At 41.7% G+C, this 18,392-nt stretch overlaps 1 protein-coding gene across 5 annotated transcripts in view; it reads left to right on the forward strand.

Annotated features, from left to right (window-relative positions):
• The window catches only part of ctnna2 (catenin (cadherin-associated protein), alpha 2), a 316,543-nt gene that overhangs the window by 84,654 nt on the left and 213,497 nt on the right, over positions 1–18,392 (forward strand). The gene's annotated exons all lie outside the window — the stretch shown is intronic.

Genomic DNA, 18,392 nt, shown 5'->3' on the forward strand with positions numbered 1-18,392 from the left:
CTTGCTAAGCATGACCTAATTTCACCACAGTAACTGCACAAATGCTTCTCTGTGCATGCACACACAGCACAGACACCACAGACACACACACACACACACCAGATTCCACTCTATTTCCACTGTTGTACATACTCAATCCTCACCACCCTCCTCTCTCCTTAAGCATATTGATTTGTCATCTCTAAAGCTACTCTTTCTCAATTGAAATGCAGAACTAAACACTCCTGTCTCTACTACCAGAAGGGGATATTTCCTCTCCTAATATCTCCCTACACAACTTTCAACTCACACCAAACAAGCATTAGGTCTCAAGTTAACAGACTTCTCATTAGGTTATCTCAACTTCGCTCAACCAAAATGATGTCTTTTGTTTAATGTGGAGACTCTCTTTGAAACCTCCAATCTTGGCTCTCTTAAATCTCTGGACTCTGTTATCTTAAAAACCAAGTGTCTCTAAAGTGTAGCACCCATTTCAGGCTGGCCCTTCAAGATCTTCTGGAGAGATAGGTTTTTCCTCCCGCTCTTGTCTGAATGAAATGAGGACTTTGATGTCAGCACTGGAGGAGACATGCAAAAATCGAGAGTCGCGGTTTTCCCCAGATGAGATCCATCCTCTGTTGTGCGGGGCTGACAGGGAAATGCTAATGTAATGTCAACAGTGTGACACCAACCAACGTGGCAGCCTTTCAGGTTCCGCAGCCCTCTATAGTGGCATACATCACTGTGAAGCCGTAGCCTATGACTGCCACTGCGGGGCACTTACCGGGCCAGCCTGGGCGTTGAGATAACCCCTAATGGCCTTGACTATGTCGCTGAGTTACCGCAGTGTGCAAGATGGCTGTAATGTACTCATATGTTTCACTGAACCAGGATATCTAGTGACTCAGAGTCCACATAGCTCATTGCAGCTTGAGATAAAATGGCAGGACCATCTATGTATATTCACCTTTTGGTTGTTTTGGCTGCCGTGGGCGTCCGTTTTAAGAAGAAGAAGGCTAGGTGGTGTTGAAGTGCTTTGAAGTGATGCTGCTCGCTGTAAGCAAAGGACCAGTCCTCTAAAATGTTTCCTAAGGGCTTTCTTATCCTCTCTTTTCTTTCGGCCATTTAGTGTTTGTCAGCTTTTATAGTCATTAGTAGGCTTTGAAATGATAACTTGCAGGCTTTTGAAAGTGAAGTGGTGATCTGAAGTGGATCATCAGCATTGGTGCTGTCTGAAGGGGGGGGACTAGAGTATTTGTAAAGCACCAGATACCCACTACCTCTGTTTAAAGGAATGACGAGTGAGGTTTTTTTTTTTTGCCTGATCCTGGCAATTACTAAGCCCATAAACCTTCCTTTCTCAGTTCATTCAGTGTGCTTAGGGCCATTAAGCCATAACATGCTCATAAATGGACCTAAATTACCATCTTCTAGATGTTTTGATAATGGCAGATGGGGAAGGGAGGTAGAGTCATGATATAGTTAATATATTAACCTCTATTGTGTTAATTTCATTGTCCCATAGATTTTCGAAAGGAGAAAAAATGTGTGACATGAGCCTGCGATGTGTGGACATGGGAGATATATTGGAATTTCATCTGTAAAATGTCTACCATAATTGATGCGCTATTCATTTTCAGCTCATTTCATGTGCACATTTACAAATTACGTGATACAAGTGCGTATGCATTTGCAAAGAATGTACGTACATGAAACAAATGTGTCCTCCACTGCTTTCTCTCTGCCAACATGTAGGAAAAAGACCCAAAAAAAGACAAAATGGTCCTGGGTGACAAATAAAGCTGGAAAAGGAAATTCCTGTCCCCTTTGGGTATCAAGTTGTCAGCAGTGGTGAAATGGCAAAACACAGACCTGTCAAAAATTACCAGTAGCGTTTGAAGATAGTGTGCTGTTATGTAAGCCATGCCTGCTCTCACTAATTACTTACATTTTTAATTTAACGGTGACCCCATTAAAGGATGACCCATCAAAACCTGTCAATCAAAGACACGAACGATCAAGCAGTTCTCTTTAAGTTTCACACAAAATAGACTGTACTTGGGCCACACTTTTCCCTTCAATCTTAAACTTTTTTTTTTTTTTTTTTCATTGACTCAAATGACATGTTAAAGAACATGCAATCCGGTGAATTTCCTGCATGTGTGATCGGCTCACACTGTGCACACAGCGTTGATCCAGCATGTATTGAGTGTCATTTGTGGCCATAAAGCCATTGGCAAGTCTGCTGTCCATCGATCCCCACAGTATCAATTCTCCTGCTGGCAAAAGGCCCTGTGTGATAATCCATGCCCTGCCCAGTAATCTAATGTGTGTTTGTTGGGGCCTATGTGCTTATACAATAGTCTAGAAACAGGGAGGGCATATCAGATAAGGCTCCTTATTAGATTAGAGCCCCTCTTAGGTCATAATAGAATATTAGCAGTGCTTCATCTAACAGCCCTTCGAACATTATGTGTGCATGTGTGTCTTAGTGTTTCTGTGAGAGAGAGAGAGAGAGAGAGATTTTTTACCTCCATTTGATGTCAAGGCCATGCCTATTGGAGTCTTGGTCCGAAAGCTTTGTTGTTTTCAATTGTTAGTATCTTGCTTGCTGTGTCTCACAGGAGTCCAAAGCTTTCACTTCACTGCTTAGAGACACATACGGTTTTATGCAGCAATATTTATGATAGAATCGAAAAAGAAACAGGTAATTTCTGTTGCAAGCAGAGGCCCTAATGGAGTCCTGCAACTCATGGCCAATCATCAGTGCGGCTAGCTCAACAGAAAATGCAGAAAGGGCCACCATCTTTTGCTCTCAGTATGGTGTTAAATCCACAGGGATTTTCTCTTTTCACTTCCTCTTGAAAAACTTAAAACCATGTGCTTGTCTATGAACACTCAAATGCCCTTTCCTCTTGCGGCAAGGCAGCTTTTTGCTAAAGTAATTTTGCCTTGGTTCATTAGGCCCATGAGTTGTGTGTTAGAGGCTACAGCTGGGAGATTGTGGACAGCCCCTGGCTATCCTAGCAGAGAACAGAGAGTGAATCACAGAGAAACAAAGAACAAAATGCTTCCACTTCTCAGCTCAGCATCCGCAATAAGGGTACACCCTGTTACCAAGTCCTTTCATAAAACACTTCATTTAATGTATTACGTAGATACTTTAAACAGCTAGAAAATTGTGAGCAAATTAAAACTGAAACTTTGTGGAGCCTAAGCCCTATCCGAAAGACAGGAAGTGCAATTTAACCTTATATTCAGATTTTGTATTAAAGCGCAAGTGGTAAAATTTTGACAGCTTATCCTATTGATCACTATCCTGGACTTCTTGCACAATATGAGAATGTTGTTATGCTGGTGCTTTTTTAAGAAATTTGCAGCAGCCTCTTAGACTTTTTAGTAATGCTAGTGTGTTTGGGGGGCATATGACTTAAAATCACACAAAATTCATTCTATGCATTATAATAGAGCCGTGTGCAGACACTTGTATGGAGTTTTTAGACAAATTATTTTGTCATCCACAGACCATTAGTATTGCTAACAAATGGTAACAAAGGGCCACTACCAATTGCTAAAAAATAAAAAAAAACACAACTAAACAAGGCAAATACACACCAGTGTAAAAACATTGTTGATGTTCTGAAAGACATCAAGGTTAGAGCGCAATTAATACAGGCTTCTAAAATTATTTAACTGATCTTTTAAAGGGGAATCCCACAGCATGCAAGCATGCTATTGCTATCCAGTCTAATGTGCAGGCAAAATGAGTGAGTGAAAAAAGATGCCCTCCTCCTATTCTGTGATACCATGTGAATGTATAGCACCATAGAGAATGGATTAGAAAAGATCCTTTGTCAATGGAGCAGATCCCGGCTGTGTAGCAGTGGGACATCACAGATTGGCTCATGGGTCTGTGGATTCTCACTTGTTACAGTGTCATTCATTTACAAATACAGATTGAACTGACCTGGGCCATATGAATTTACATTTTTGAATTGTTTCCATTGAAATGTATTCATAAAAGTTGCTGTTTATCACCAAAAAAGACAACAGCCTCAGACAAAATCATCACTAGTAAGTTGTCACCCGCTCCCACTCTGACAAGGTTGCTCCTGGCTCAACAGTGAAAGTCCAAAGTTTACTGAAGTAGTGTAAACATCCAGTTGTCTTTATGTCTGGCCCTCCTCCTTCGTTCAGTTCCCCCCTCCCCTCATTTTTATAGGAAGCCCGAACCACAGCACAAGGTTAATCAATGTGGTAGCTGGCAATAAATTAGGTTCAAGTGACAAGAGAATGTCCATACCTGTCCCAGCTGCTGGTGATCTGTGATTGGTGACAGCAGGCCCGGCTCCCTGGCTGGTGCTGAATCATCAGGAGCAGCTGATTTAGTTACGGCAGCTCCGACAGGGCCGATCTATCAATTGATCTGGGGAGTAATGCATTACCAGCTTGGGTCAAGGGAGCCTGGGCAGAGTCTAGCCATAGCCAGAAGGCACAGCGGGCGAAGGGGGGCAACTCAGGCAGGCCTGCGAGCAGCAGCGAGAAGGATTTAGGGGGTGTGATAGCGAGAGCACTAATCTCACCGTTAGCCGGATGTGGCACATAAACGTAAATGGGTGGTGTGAGGTAGGAGGGATCATTAGGGGGAGACTGATGGCCTTCTTGCTCACACAGTCCCCCAGGGAGATGACACACAGAGTGCTCAATCAGCAATTGGGGTGAGCGATCACATATTGTATAATGTATATGTGTGTACGTGTGAACAAGCGTCTGTGTGTTTGCCCGTGTGGTTGTGCTGACTTTCCCCACCATGGCATATCTTCTCCTCCCCACCTGCCATTGTCTTAAAAGTGAGAGGGAGAGTGTTAGGAGAGAGAACGAGAGAGAGAGAAATAGTGAGACCCTTAGGCAGAAAAAGCTGCTGAACATTGACCCTTGAGAATTGGAAGGAAGGGAGGGTGTGGGCAGTGATCAATACTTAAAGCAGACAGAAACAGAGCCCCTGGGCTAAGCCTGTCACCATTTGTTCATGTGTATTTGTGTGTATGTGTGTTAGTGTATATATATATATATGTGTGTGTGCGTGTGTGTGTGTGTGTGTGTGTGGAACACTTCTAAGTGGGCGGCAGCAGGGGACAGTCGGTGGCTGTGTATAACTCCTCTTCCATCTGAGGCCATCTTGTCTTTGGCTCAGCATCAATCTGGCCACAGACAGCACACAGAGCCAACAGCTGCCCACATTGTCTCTACCTATTGTCTTGAAACCTCCACACAAAGCATTTGTTGCATCCAACAAAGCCCTAGACCGCCTAGGTACTTCCACCAAAAGCACATCTGTCCCGCCGCCGTGTCGCTGATTATTCTCGTGTTTACGGTACAACATGGCACTCCAGTCTGGATTTGAAGAGCAGCGCAGAACAAAGCAGAGCTGATCAATAGCTCCTCTGTCCCCAAGCTCCTCCGCTGCGCTCCACTGTCCATCAGCAGCGGCTGGCTGAAGGACATGGCTGGAATAGATGTAAAGAAGTTGAATTTAACTTGACAGGGTTCATTGAGGCTAATTGGGTGTGTGGGGGGCATCAGAGGAGATCAAAGGGTGATGCCACTGATAGGGTGTGTCACAGGGGCCTAAGCATTGGGTCATGATTTCAATCAGTTTCATTTATCTACAGTTTGCTGTAGCTGTAAGTGGTGGTGTACATGTGTGTAAAAAGAGTTTGTTCATATTTATGTTTCTGGATCATGTGGTGTTAAATTAGTTTTCCTTATTGCTTCTGGTTGGCAGATTTACCTCATTGGCAGATTTACCTCCATCTCCATGCTTGCATACATTATCCTCACACTCCCCTATGTGCAGATCCCCCATTGGTTGAACAAAAGCAACATCAACTCTTACAAAATGATTTTTGGCATAGAAGTGATTCTCATGAAACTTATCAGCACTGTTCAGACCATTCCTTATATACCTTGTTAATATTTAGAGATAACGCTATGATCATTATGTTTGAAATTGAACAATGTACATAAAGCAACAACGTTTTGGTCCCAAATGGCAATATAGCATTCTGAAAAGAAATCCTTTCACTTCTACTTATCATGGGTTCAGACATAGCACTAACTACTTATAGCCTTGTTGCTAGAGCAGTTTAATTCTCACCTCTTCATTTTCTCTCCCAACCCTCCTTCTGTCCTGTTCTCTTTGTCCCTAATCACTTTCCTTTCCACCCCATCTTTCTCCATCTTTCTTTCTCTCCACCAACCCAGCCCAGCTCATTAGATGACGCTCCCTCCTCTCCTCGCTTTTTCATGTCCTTCCTCCTCAGTCTGCTCTGCTATCTGGCCAATTCTCAGTACATGCCTCTGATAAGGCTCCCGTCGCTCTAAGAAAAAAAAACAACCACAACAATATAACAATTCGCAGACACACTCACAGGTTTGAGCAGTTACAATACACATACATTAAAAGATGGAAAGAGAGCATGTTTTCTATTTCTCTCTATCTCTATCTGTCTCACACACACATCCTTTCTGTTTATTTCACAAGCATACATGTGCACAGGTAGACATGGATGGTGATAAGCACGCACATACACACTTACACACACTTGCACATACACACACACAGCAGTACTCTCATTATTTGAAGGCTCAGTGTAAGGTAGAAGAAAATGACAATAAACGATAGCTCAGTTTGTGAAACCAAAGTTGTTTTGCCCATTTAAAAAGAGATGTGTTGCTGCAGGTATGGCAGAAACAGAAAGCTAATTAATGTCACACAATCAAGCAGCAGGCATTCCTCATAATTAAGGTGTTTCTGTCAAACTTATCACTTGGCATTAGTTTCTAGGCTGTGTGAGTGGGCTCTTGAGTTTCCATTGATTCTGTTCCCTGCTTTTTCATGTTTGACACATGGATATTTGAGAGCTGAACCGCATGATGCTAGCATAGTTGGTCTGGTCTCTGTACAGCCGTGGACATCCAACTACAGTAGTTTGGCATGGATCAATGCAGTTTGTGCCCATCAATTTATATACATTCAGATGTGATGGCAAATCAAATGGTCTTTCAAAAGCTTATTTTGGTCCCTATGTCCGCATCTGCAGTGCTTTAGCTGTAACGTTGTCTCAAACTTTCAATAGGCTAAGACTTAAAGTGCTAAATTGGCACGTATTGCCATTTCTCCTGATGAGGAGATACATAGGGCATCCTGGTGACTCAGTTGAATGGGTTATACATATTTCACACATATTTCATACACTCCACTACATAGATTTGAATTATGGGTCGCACGACAGTGTCACATCCGTTTTTACCGATTTCCCTCTTTCTTTGGACTTATGTTTTTCACAGTCACAGAAAATAGTACATAGTAGATTGAAGTACAGGACCGTAGGATCTTGTTTGTTCATACCTGTCTGGATTTGTCTGGATGACTGAAATATCCAGATACACTGTGATACGTTGAAACACAAAGCCTGAAAATATGTGTGATCTAAACATATACACATATTGCAAAACATTCTGTACAATTTACATTGCAGCTGATGCAAATGCGCACATGTAGTCAGACAGATACATCTACATAAACTCTCTCTCTCTCTCTCTCTCTCTCTCTCTCTCTCTCTCTCTCTCTCTCTCTCTCTCACACACACACACACACACACACACACACACACACACACACACACATACACCGACACACACACACACAAGGTAGCAGAATAAGGTAATGTCTAAGGTAGAATAATTCTTAAGGAAATAAATGGACCTTGCATCATCAAGCAGCTGTTGTACACAATAAATCCCACTGTATAACCAACATATTTTCCCAGAGGCATTCCTGTCATACATCAGCTTTCTCCAGCACCAAAGCATGCTTTTTTTATTGATCCAGGAGTAAGAATAAAGAATGAATGATGAATTATCGATTTTCCCCACTGTCCAAAGTTTAAAGAACTGGCACGGACCGCAGAGATCTACCTACTTGTGACACCAATCAAAAGGGAGAATGGCCCAGAGATAAGAAGGGCCCACAAATGTAGAATGATAGCCCAAAATAATGTATTTCTGAACAGCTGGAGAACAACTGATTTTTCACAGTGATTCTTTATGTAATAGAAGTTAATACTTAAGTTTTTCCCTTATGTTTGACATCCTTTGCAGACCTTGGAGCTTGTTCTTACTGTTCTGAGAGAACTAGACAATTCCCTTGTGATAACCACGCAGATTTTGCCACCTGACAGTAACTTTTAATGCCGCAGGTCATCAAGATCTTCATTAAATAATCTGTGTAGACTTGCAATGCCCCCTCTCTCTTTGTCTCGTCCTCTTTGTTTATTCCTCTCTCTTTTTCCAATTGTTCTCCCATCATGGTCCCTCCAGACTCAGCACTTACACCCCGTTAAATGTCCCAGGCCCAGCAATAAATCATTGGTTCCCCACAGCGTCCCGTGCCCTCCCTCCCATCTGTCAACACCTAATGCGCCACACGACAAGCTGCAATCCACTGTGCTCCAACAAACCACTCACTTTGAACACCTTAGCTTTCTTAGCCATCGGAGGCTGGCTCAGAACCACATCCCCTGAAGGGATCGGGGCACCGCATTGACCAGAGGGCCCAGGGAAAGACTATGAGTCTATTTTAGGCCCCCGGGAGGCTCAGTCGACTCAGAGGTAGTCCTTCATATCCACCACTTCAGCCTGAGAGAGAGCTGGAGACAGCTGAGGCAACTGACCCATAGTGAATGTCCTCCACGAAGATAGTGAGACCACCTGCTTGTGAATAGAGAAGAATGAGAGTTCTATTTCCCATTTCCTTTCCTTGTGTCCCAGGTCTTTCTATTTATTTATTTACTTATATTTTATTTATTTTGAGGGATTTTCAGTTTTCAATAATAGACCCCCTAAAATGTGAGTCACGCTGTTGTTTCCTTCTACCCCAGCTCTCTTGGCTTTGGTTTGATCGGATCTTCTGCCACCGCCATGATTCTTGGCTACATCCTTTCCCAGCACACCTCTATTTTTCACTTGCTTACCCATATTAGCTCATCTACCAAAAACAGAAATAATTTTTTGTCCAGGCTACAAGCAGCATTTGTGAAGTACTCTACTCAGATAATTCAAGTATGGTTCTAGCCAATTGAAATTAATAATTCCAAGATATTTTCATCAATGTGCTGTTTGTGTTACCGTCACACAGTAATCAGGGAAATAAAGTGGACAATTATTGAGTCAAATGTTTAGCTCTTATTTTTTCATGGGTTGTCTTTTCTTTCTCTTGTTACTGACTTATGCTGTTTGAGTATCTACTGTAGGCCTATGTCAACAAAATCTCTGACAGCTTTTTTTCCTTTCAAAGGCTGATCACACATTGTGAAAAATGTCAACTTTGTTTTCTTATGTTCAGATCAAAATAGCTGTTTTTTTTCATTTCTCTACAGTTGTCTGTTTTATTAATTTATTTATGTTCACTTAAGTGCAACAATCACATTTTTTATCCTACACAATGTGCAGCAATTCTATGGAGATGCTTTAGTAAATTATTTAACATTGTAAAAGGGATAAATCACCTTGTCCAGTATCCCCAGCCAGTGTCTGAAATGCTAACTACAGATGAAGTATTTATAACTTCTGAGGATAGCAATGCTAATGATATCAATATAGCACCATTCTTTAATAAAGCTGGCTCATTTGCAGTTGCCGCAGCTGTCTCCTTCATGTTCAGCAGGGATCCCGTGGAGAGAGGGAAATGCCCTGTGCTCATTTGGTGGAAACTCATACCATATTGTGGCTTGTGATTATATGAGGGGCGAGGGATCCAGCCTCCCATTCCCTTAACATCTGTAAAAGTAGGATAAAGTTGTGCTTGGGTAGACCAGAGGGATCGGATTTGGCATGATTTTGCAAGGTTTTCCAAACTCTTGCCAAATGGGATGGTAAATGAAAATCCCTGTTCTATCATAATCAAGCACTTTAGAGAGGGAGACCACTGGCTTATTACCTAAAGGTCATTTGAACTTAATCTTCAAGTCTCAACAAGGCCAGATTACAGTCATTTCTTGTTTAGAGACCCACATTGTATTATATGTACTTTGGTTAAGGGAGTGGGGAGCTTAACAAAAATAAAGTGCTTACTCTGTTATAATGACATTTTGTTTTGATGCTCAACAAGCTTACCTAAGGTCTATGAAGTGATTTGTATAGCACCCCTTCATGCACCTGATTGCAGCAGCCCCAAGATGCAGCTTTGTTGCTTTGTGTTCTACATTTTACCTGTGTGTTCTTCGCCATTGTGTAAACCCAGTGGCTTTAATATCAGCGACAGAATGCTGCCTGCTATAGTCTCCATTCCAATTACGCTACGCTCAGTGGCTGGGCGAGAAAGAGAATACTCTGAGGGCGGCAGCGAGCAACCAGCACATTGCTGTCAGAACGCCCTCACGTCACCATCTCCGATTGAGGTGATTGGATAAATGAGAATTTAATTGGGTTTTTAGGCTAAGTCATATTAGGAGATGAGATAGAATTAACCAGAAACATATTAATGTAATAAAAGGCTCTCAGATCTGGCAGCTCTATTGCATTAGAAAGCTGCCACCCCCTCTCCTTTCTCTTCCCTCCCCCCTCCCATCTCCGCCCCCCTCAAGGGCTCGCTGCTGTGAGCAGCGCTAACATGATTGACATTGATAGTTGGATCAAACTATAGAATCAACCCTAATATCATTAAGTGGGCAGACATGGAACCGAGGACCTGGGCTCTAACTGTATTAGCCGTTACATATGTTAGTGTTATGGATGCATGGGGCTAAATGCATTGGGAAATCAAGCATGCAGGCCACAATTTGTAGAAAAGGCGAAAAAAAAAAAAAAAAAAAAGTATAAATCTGTGTGCCTGTGTACGTGTAACCTTTGTGCCTTTGTCCCATTGTGTGTGTGTGTGTGTGTGTGCATTGAATGGATCCTGTTTGCATTTGCCTGCCTCTCACATCTATCAAGGGTTTATTGTCAGCCCTGGTGTCCTGCTGCAAAATAGAAACATTCTTTTTTACCTTAGCAAGCTCATGTCCCAGTGTCTGTCAACAGCCGTTTCTCTTAGAGGAAAATAAGATTTATTTTACAGGTTATCCACAAGTAGCCCTGAGGAGAAATGCAGTATATTTCCATAACTCTTACTGGATGCTGTTCTTTCAATAACCATATGTTTGTACAACTTTTTTTTTCACGGCCTATCACCTCAAACTACTTTAGTTTAAGCCTATTTAACAGCAGTTTCAGGAAACATGCATGAAGTCAATGTAATGTATATTGTACATGTTGTTATAGGCTGAGAATTATTTTGTTTTATTAAATGATTGGAATGTGATATGAAATGGATATTTTTTTAACAGGTTATTATGGGGAAAAGAAGAGATTGAAACTGGGTACTACAAGTTTAGAGGGAAGATTAGATTAAGATAACCTTGTTGATCATTTCCTACAACATAAGTGGAATTTCTTTATTTGCATTTCTCTAGGTCTATACACACAGGTATATGCACATGTATATACAGTGCAGGCCCCTACACACCTGCAGTGCAGATCCTCTCAGAACCCCCAGTTTTAGGTTCAGTGCCTTGCTCTAGAGCACTAGAGCAGTATTACTGGGCACCATGGATGCAATGCTAGTCATTCTCCAGTTGCCAGCTCATACACCTTTCTGTTGGTGGCAGGAACTGAACTAGCAACCTTTTGGTTGCTCAAGGCCAACCTGCCGCCCTAATGGTAATTCATCTAAATTCCAAAGAGACCACGGGTATACAGTGCTCCTTTCTAGTATGTTTAGCATGTTAGTAGTGTATAAAATAATTTTAAAGGTGGAAAGGAAAGCCAGTTTATCTGAAAGAGAGTGCAGTGATGAAGCTTTTCCAGAGACCAAGACACTTTTGTATAGGGTGGATGAGAGAAGTCTGTCACAGTGTGACAGTCAACACAAGTTTGTGAAAATCCAAATAGTCATTGTTGCATTTCAGCCATCTTTGCCTTCATCAGGCATGTCTCATCCTCTTCATACTCCAAGGCCCTGCGTGTGAGCTAACTCCTTCCTCAGAGGTTTCGCCCCTTTCTCTACAAAACATAGTATGCCTCCTACTTGCCAACAGAAATATACAAACATCAAAGACAAAGACTTTTTAGACATTTAATCTAAATGTAGAGGTCATAATACAGGGCACAAAAACAAACAAACACAAATAATTAATTTGTATAGCACCCCCTCATTCCATTCCATACCATACAAATAAATACTGACTGACTCAGAGATGATAATGGTGGTGGTGGGAGTATCGTGTTTGATCATCCTACCTGAGTACAAAAACCCTCATTTTGAATTTTATGCATGCTAGTCTTTGGGCTTACAACTTTATAGCACATCTCTATAGAGTTAATTATTTCTCGGAGGGCTGGCTTTAAGAGAAAGGGGTGCAAAACAAAAGTCTGGGGTGGGTAAGATATACAATGAATGATTGAATGTATGAATTAATGAATATATTAAATCAAAAGAGTATTTAAAGGGCAAATAAAACTGCTTGCTCTTGTGGCAGCAGGATGGTCCAGTGGTTACAGAGACTATCCTTCAACTGGAAGACTCGGGTTCAAGGCTCTTGTTGGCAAGCATCCATCCTGTTGATGTGTCCTTGAGCAGACACTGAATCCTTACCAGCTCCAGGGGTGCTCCAGGGGTAGCTGACCCTGTGCTCTGACCTCCCTGGGGCAAGAAAATTTCCCTATGGGGATCGATAAAGTATCACATTATTAATATTATTCTTGCTGGCAGGGGAGTTGTCAGCTCTCGCAGAAGTGGCCTTGATTTTTCTTGACCTCGAGGCAGAATCTTTACTCAGCAGCGCTGCAGCTCGGACAGCTGGATTCAAACTAGGTTTGCCAGTCTCTTCTGGTGCAGCCCGCAACTTGCATCCATCCAGTGGGGACAAACTTTCAGACTTACAGACTTTCTGGCTCTCCTCTTCATTTGTACCAGTAATGGTCTGAGTGTTCATCCATCCAATGGAATGAGCAGTGGAGGACTGACATGAGCCGCTTCTTGTTGTCGTACACTGTGATATTCAAAGTCCCTGGAAGCCTGTATACAACTACATTGGAAGCTAACAAGGTGACAAACTTCAGCATCAACAGCCTCCGGTAGCTGATTTCTGGGTACACATGGCAGCACCATAGTTCAGCAACCAGTGGTTGGTGTTGGGTAGATAGAGACTCAACAGCAAAATGGTAGTAACAAGATGATGTCCCGGCACAGAGGGCTGTCCAGCAGATCAGTTGCTCCCATAGCAGCAATCAGCACCTCCTGGACTGGAACACCCAAACAACAGGCAGGGAATAAGATAAGACTGGCAGTAGAAGGGAAGCCTTATACAGTAGCTCCCCTGGATAGTTAGGACATGTTCAATGTTCTGCCTCCTTAGCTGTGTATGGCAAACATAATAATAAAGACATAACAAAGATGTGAAATTATCAGGTTATTATTCAGCACCTAGCTAAATTAGGCGTAGCATCAAGCCTTGGGACTGTCTTGCACCTACGTTGTTAAACATGTTATTGTGTCAAGTTGGCAAATATATTTGTGGTGGTTCTGTCTAGGCTGTCAAAAATGAGTCTGATTCTAAGCTTGGTAAACCCCTACAGTATTATTTTTTACCTTCTTCTTTTAATGTGGCTACATACAGTAGAATGTTGCCATCTGAAACCCTGAATGGAGGTTGTTCAGGAGAGAATAGTACTAACAAAATACATGTTGCAATTCCCATAGCTCATTCAAAATATGAAATGTGCCATACAATGACATTTGTGGATTAAACACCTTTAGTTGTATGGATCAACAATTATGTGCAACCAATAGAACACATTTTCACATCAGCACTTATTTGGTAAATAAGTTGTTTAGGAGACAGGTCAGATGAGACTTAGAGTGGGTCTACTTCTACCCTTTTTTTTTTATTCTAAACTTTTGAAATTAAATTATGAATGTGTCATTTTGTCATATTAGCTCTCTATTTAGGTAACTGAGTGAGCAGGGTGAAAAGATTTACAGCCTCCCACAGCCATGCATGAGTGCATTACACTGGGTTCAAGGAGGGTCCAGGTAGACCAGGTTCCGCACTATAAGGCCCCTTTTGCACTTGGCCCTGGGAAGCTCCATTTCACGGGAAATAAGCACGCTAATTGCCCCTGCTCACCATGGCCAATACAATTCCAGGGTTCCTTGAAAATGGCCATACTCTTTTGCCTTACGGAAGGCATTTATTACTTAGGCTGGACTTTGATTGCAGAGGAATATAACAAGAACGCTTACCGTATGTGCCAACAACTGCCCAAGCTCCATGGGCTTAGGACATGCTGCAGTGGTAAACAGAACAACATCAAGACAAACTGTTTTAACTCAACTTGTCAGCCTGGCACCAGATTAGATCAGCTATCAACCTTTTTGGACTGTAACGGGGTAATTCCTGTGGAATAGAAAAGAAATGTGTCCAGCAACTTGCTGCTGTCAGGATTTAAGTCTTGTTGACCCTGTATATAATCATTGCTAGAACATACATTCACGTTTTTATCATGAAAGTAGGACTGCCTCCATTTTAAGTTGTTCTTCTCTTTTAAAAAATAGGCCCATTCTACTTTATCTGATCCTCCCTTGCTACCTAACTCTTCCTTTTAAAATACACATCCTATTAATCTATCTACTTTATTGCTATACACCATAAACACTATAGGCATGGGTGTGATCGAAGGTTACTTTTCAGTGCATTTACAGTATGGAAGAGAACCACACAAGCAATGCAGTTTGAGCACTCTAACAGTAGATTGCTTGTTATACAAAGCTTTCTATAACAGGCCAGGCTCTTACTGTAAGGGAACATACTTCCCTTTCATTTCTGATGGCCAGCCCACGATGAATCACAGACCAGCTTCCATTAGATGAGTTCTTTTGATTAGCCAGAAAGAACCACATTTTGGCCAGTTGCAAATCTAAACGAGACAAGGAAGCAATATGCATTTGGCAATGTAACTTTGGGAGATCTTCTCTTCTCTTCTCTTCTCTTCTCTTCTCTTCTCTTCTCTTCTCTGCTCTTCTCTTCTCTTCTCTTCTCTTCTCTTCTCTTCTCTCTTTAGGGAGGAGATATTGGAATAACATATGCAAGTGAAAAGACAGTGTGTGGAATTTTCTTTAAGAAAATATATTCTAATTATATTTTAACTGCAAGTAAAACAGACAATGTGCTGTAATTTCTTCACACTGTTTCATAAGCTACCTAGTCATCTACGCACTTGTCATCAACAATAATCAAATGTGCAAAGCACATACTGTCTCAAGTGTCTCTGTTCCAAAACAAAAGTTGAAAATGAAGAAAATTACTTCAAAGCATTTATTTTTGTTTTATTTATTTTTTGTGGACAGTGTTACAGCAAGTGGCTTGATTTCATGAGGATGGCTTCTTCTTCGCCACATTCTTTGTAATTTGGGAAATGCTGTGCTGATCCAATCATCAGATTTGCTCAGGAGCCAAACACTGACAATTTATAACAAACATAACAGGGAAGTGCAGGGGCACCTCTGGGCAGCGATGAGATGTCCACTGGGATAGCAGTCACAGATGGATACAGCTGCAGATAGTGCTGATTAATTCACCCACAAGTGTTCAGATTCACTCTAAAGATCTCAAAGATATTATAGCAGTATGTCCCCGACACAAGCGTCCCTACATCTTACCCACGCTCTCCAGATTTTGCACATGTTATTACGCTGGAGAATTTAGCCTACTTTGATGAAACCACTGCAAAATAATAACAGGGTACCGTCTCTTGCAAATGTTCTCCGTAATTTTATTTCTCCTTCACACACACCATCAATTGTTTGCAAATTCAAGCAAAATGGTTTCACATAGAAAGCCAACGACTGGGTAGTTTACTTTACAAAGTGTGATCCTGAGAGGAATTCAAGTAATGAAATAGCACTGTTTGGTTCTCTGATTCCTCATTCCCATCTCACATTCACACTATGAGCAACTTTGTCGATGGGTCGCTCCATTCTAACCGTTTATGGGTGGGGCGAGAGGCTCTGATTGCATCTATGAGGTAGTCTTGTGCAGCTACAAAGTTTTAAACAGTCAAATCATTGGTATTGACTTTCATTACGTTACATCATTTTGATAGCTAGATAGCAAAAGCGAATTAGATAGTGTGTTAGGTAGTGTTAATCAAAATTAACAGAAAGAAACTCGACTTCAACGATGGGTGCAGCTGTTCTCCAGGCATCATTTTGACACGTCTATTCCTGTAGTCTTTCAAATAAAAGTTGCAGAGAGAACTGGGAAGCTGTGATGAACTTTCCATCCATTTTGCACTTGCCAGGCAGAACTGATTCCTGTCATGATTATCTCTCTCTCTCTCTCTCTCTCTCTCTCTCTCTCTCTCTCTCTCTCTCTCTCTCTCTCTCTCTCTCTCTCTCTCTCTCTCTCTCTCTCTCTCTCTCTCTCTCTCTCTCTCTCTCTCTCTCTCTCTCTCTCTCTCTCTCTCTCTCCCCCCCCCAACAACGTTCTCTCGCTCATTTGGGTCTGGTGATTGGAACAAGGAGCAGCATGAGCAAGCGGTGCTAGCGGCTGCCACCCAATCATTAATGTCTGGAGCACAACAAGATTGAAATCAATTACATTCCTCTGAGCTGGGTTCTATGTAGCCCGCTGCAGAGGGACAGAGAAGGGCTTATGGAAGGACGGAGATGAAGTAGCGAGAGGAGAGCGAAATAAGAGAAAGTATGGGGGCAGCGGGTTAGAGGGAGGCGAGGATGAGACACGAGTTTGGATGTGAGATAATATTTAAGGTATTACGATAATTGTAGAAAGGTACATCTCATCAGGAGGTAAGAGGAGGGTCAAAATACAAAGTTTGACAGACGGAGAAGGGGATGGAAGGGCCATTGTGCACTGAGTGGGCATGGAGACGAATGGCAATATGAAACTATGTTCTTTAGACTCCAATCTTAGAGCAGAGGCCTTTATGTGAAACGCCATTGCTGATAATTGCTGATAATCTTGCAATAATATTGATAAGAAATGGAGTGACAGATAGCATGGTGCAGGCTGAAGCCTCCTTAAGGGTTATTTTACAAGCTGATTGCACCATGACTGCACACCACTCACTCTGACCAGTCTCACAAATTGCTCAGACATATCTCTACTGTATGTTAGAATTTCTCAAGGTGTTTTTTCACATGATTTGCGAAGATGCGAAGAGAAGGTTAATTGTTTTTCTGCGATTACTTACTAATTTAAACTTATCTCACGACATCATTACATTCGCAGAGCAATGTAGTAGGCAAACAGATGGAGCATGTATCATATCGATTCTCAGTCTCCCCCTCCTTTTTGTTATTATATTGTTACACTGCGGCAGAGTCAAATTTCATTACACCCTCTGGATCCATAATAACAACACAAACTCATCTTCGCGTCTCTAATAAAGTGATTACTTAGGCTGGGGATAGGCTCTAAAATGCTTTTTCATGGCTTCTGGATGATAATTCACAGAAAGTAGTGGGAAAATATGAGTGACTAGCACCAGAGAGGAATGAAAAAGGGGGTAATGCTTTTTCAATGGGCTTTATAGCTTACTGACCTTTTAAAGAAATAGATTGTTGCTCTGTAAGATTATGTACTATATAGACACCCGGTGCTCACTTGTTTTTTTATAATACATTATTGATTTTTATTTGCTTTATTACTCTATTTAAAGGCCAAAAATAGCCTAGCATTCCTGTCTCCAGTAAAGGATGGACATGAAAAGTGAGTTAGAGTCTGTGTTACATTAAGCCTTTATGATTTTCTTGACATTTTGAGGTTCATTTGCAATAGAGCTTGACAGGAATCAACACATGTTGGTACCAAATTGACATTGATTCTTCATTTTCAGAAGTATGCTACCAATCAATTAGGTTGTTTTGATTGTTTTGAAATTTGTTTCTGCTAGATTTTGAGCAATTAGATTTTATTCCTGGCTTTTTTTTGTTATGAACAGAACCTGTGGAAGTAGCCTGCTTCATGTACTAGTTTGCCAGCTCTGCTATGGTTTTCAGGTCTATGATTGTTGCTGCTAATGGATTCTCCAGAGAGCCCTCCCACACACACACACACACACACACACACACACACACACACGCACACAATTGATTGATGTGCTTTGTGCTGCTTTTAAGAAGTAATTTATAAATTAGAAACATTTTTCCACAGTACAAGTGTTCCTGCTCAATAGCCTCTCACCGATCAAAAGCCTCCCCACCCGCCATCATTTTAAAATCTCCGTAGAGACCCGTTTCCTTGTTTAAGTGTACCGCAACATATAGCATGGATGTGTGGGGTAATGTTACT

The sequence above is a fragment of the Centroberyx gerrardi genome, chromosome 3 (genome assembly GCF_048128805.1).
Source record: "Centroberyx gerrardi isolate f3 chromosome 3, fCenGer3.hap1.cur.20231027, whole genome shotgun sequence".
Lineage (NCBI taxonomy): Eukaryota > Metazoa > Chordata > Actinopteri > Beryciformes > Berycidae > Centroberyx > Centroberyx gerrardi.